Raw genomic sequence first — 3,316 nt, 5'->3', positions numbered from 1 at the left:
CATAGCTTTGAGAATTAGGATGGAGAAGGATTTATCAGCTTTGTTGAAGAGTTGGCAGGGTCTACGGCTGGTATGGTCAGATATCATTCCCCGGTTCTGCTGGAGAGGAGCTCAGAACGTGGAAGCAATAGAAAGGGCAAGGAGAAAGCTAAATCACGCCTTAAGCAGGTTCGTGGTGTGTCAAGGGGGAGTGGCTGTTAGGCACCCCGAGATTACAAGAGAACACCCGGACCTATACAGGCCTGACGGGGTGCACTTATCTGAGGAAGGAATGGCCATCTTTTTGAGGGGAATCCTTAAGAGATTAGGCTAGCAGTTATTTAAGCGAATAGATTTGTTAGGGGATGGCGGGGCAATTGGCACTGAAGGATGAGTGGTTAGGGTGCCACTTGCTGTGGCGGGTCGGCACCCTCGACCAGGATTCTAGAAGGGCGTCAGGTGGTCCCTGCGCGGTATTACCCCTCGCCTTGCCAGGAGGGCGGACGAGCCTCGACTCAACGCGGTGGGCGATGAACATTTAGGCGAAGATGTTCACGTCAGGCCTTAGAGGCGGGGGGATGTCCGCGCAGGGCGGGCTGTGCCTTTGGTAAGGGGTGTTTAAGAGGTTGGGAGCGACCTGGTCGTTGCCCGGAGTAACACCCCTGAACGGTCTTCGGTCTCAGGTGCCTGGTCCTTGCCATCCCCTTTAAAGGGGTTATACCAGTTTCTCTTGGTCTTAAATAAATAACTATGACCGTTTAAACTGAGCTATTGGTGTTGCGTCTTTATTTTAGATAAGTTGTGTCAGTGTGAAGTTATTTCTAGGCCAAGGTATGATAAGGTTAGATTCACAAGCAACATAATTCGCTAGGCTACTTAGGTGGAACGAGGGCTGTATAAGCCCAAGTGTAGTTAAGGGACTGTGAATTTGAGCTTGGTTTAAATAAAGTTGTTTAAAAATGACTAGGCATAGAAGGAGGGGTTATTCAGGGCGGGAAGCCCCACCAATGGGAGTCCTGGGGGGTGGCACCCTGGAGCAAGGGTATATAAACAGGGTAGTAAGCTATAACAGCCCTCCTTGATTTTTGATCCCCACCCTCCCTTCCCTTACACTTTAAGGCTTCGCCTTCAAAAATTCGATCTAATTGGCAAGTTAGAATTGGCGGGTCGGCACCCTCGACCAGGATTCTAGAAGGGCGTCAGGTGGTCCCTGCGCGGTATTACCCCTCGCCTTGCCAGGAGGGCGGACGAGCCTCGACTCAACGCAGTGGGCGATGAACATTTAGGCGAAGATGTTCACGTCAGGCCTTAGAGGCGGGGGGATGTCCGCGCAGGGCGGGCTGTGCCTTTGGTAAGGGGTGTTTAAGAGGTTGGGAGCGACCTGGTCGTTGCCCGGAGTAACACCCCTGAACGGTCTTCGGTCTCAGGTGCCTGGTCCTTGCCATCCCCTTTAAAGGGGTTATACCAGTTTCTCTTGGTCTTAAATAAATAACTATGACCGTTTAAACTGAGCTATTGGTGTTGCGTCTTTATTTTAGATAAGTTGTGTCAGTGTGAAGTTATTTCTAGGCCAAGGTATGATAAGGTTAGATTCACAAGCAACATAATTCGCTAGGCTACTTAAGATCTCACTTTGCAGTAAAACCCTATTTGTGTGTATGTGTTTTTATATATATATATATATATATATATATATATATATATATATATATATATATATATATTAGTCTCTTATAAAAGTTTTCTTACATTAGCTCAGTTTTTAATTCCAAACAGATTAATTCCTACAGCACCAGACTTCTCAGCTGTACAGAATATACATAATGTAATGACGAGCAGGGGGCAGTGTGTGCTGACATTTACAGAATCCACAACAGTTCTTCCTTTCTCAAGTTTTTTTTTTTTTTTTTTCGAAATAGTTTTGACCCTGAACTGATGATATCAAAGTATGCTGTGGGAGGAAATGAGACATGGCAAGGCTGGGAATCTCCTCCTGCTGGCATCTGTCATTCCCTCAATGGGATATGGTAATTTGGTCTACAGCATAATGGTCGACACCATTAGGTCAACATGCAGATAGCTCGACATTTGTCTTGGTCGACAGGTCATTATGTCAACATGGCTTTAAGTCGACATGTGCCTAGGTCGACAAGGCTTTTTTTCCACAGTTTTTTCACCAAAATGTCAACACAGAAAAAACAAACTGGGTAAAACAGACAGAAATAGAGGTTGCAGGGTCCTGCTGCAAGCTTATAATCTATAGGGCAGGCATGTCCAACGTTGGCCCTCCAGATGTTGTGAAACTACACATCCCAGCATGCTTTGCCACAGTTTTGCTATTAGAGAATGCTAAAACTATTGCAAAGCATGCTGGGATGTGTAGTTTCAAAACATCTGGAGGGCCAACGTTGGACATGCCTGCTATAGGGTAATAGGAGGGAAACACAAGGACAGGCACCAGTAATAGCGTAGCAGTCCCATCAAGTTGCAAGTCCAGAAGGGAAGTTCGAAGGGACGTGGTGCTACGTTTCAGTGTCCAATGTGACATTTTGTTGAAAAAAACACGCATGACGTCATTTTCCTTGTGTCGACCTTTTTACTACAACACTATCATTCCTGATCTCCTGCACTCAAAAATGAGTAGCTTAGACGTACCAGAATGGTTATGCTCATGGATGACGAACTCCTTAATGGAGAGAATGCAGAAAGTAAAGGCGGGGAAATTAATTTCGGGGGCAAGGACAACCAACACGGGGGCTCCGCAGGGATGTGTTCTTTCTCCCTGTCTCTTTTCTATCTACACCAACGACTGCACCTCTGTAGACACCTCTGTGAACCTCCTCAAATTCGCAGATGATACCACGCTGATAGGTCTTATCTCAGAAGGAGACGAGTCTGCCTACAGGACGGAGGTTGAACGGCTGACCTCTTGGTGTGGCAAATCCAATCTACTGCTAAACGAGAAAAAAACGGTTGAGATGATCGTCGATTTCAGGAGGAACCCACACTAATGCTGTGTACACACGGTCCGATTTCCTTTCCGATGTTTATGATATAGTCGGCATCGGATCGGAATCGGATGCAGATCGCAAGGGTTTTAACCCTTGCGATCCCGATCCGATCCCGATGCGCGTTCACGTATCGGAAGCCAGAAAGTCTTGGCTGCCTTGTCTATATAGTGCAGATCTGCACTATATAGTCAAGATAGGATGCAAATCGGATGTGCCTTAAGATCCTATCCACGATCCTATCTGATCAGATCGTGGATAGGATCTTAAGGCACATCTACCGTGTGTACACACCATAACATCTACCACTGGTTATTAAGGACAGCATA

Source organism: Crinia signifera, chromosome 9 (genome assembly GCF_055691185.1).
Source record: "Crinia signifera chromosome 9, ASM5569118v1, whole genome shotgun sequence".
Lineage (NCBI taxonomy): Eukaryota > Metazoa > Chordata > Amphibia > Anura > Myobatrachidae > Crinia > Crinia signifera.
Note: the sequence above shows the minus strand (reverse complement) of the source record.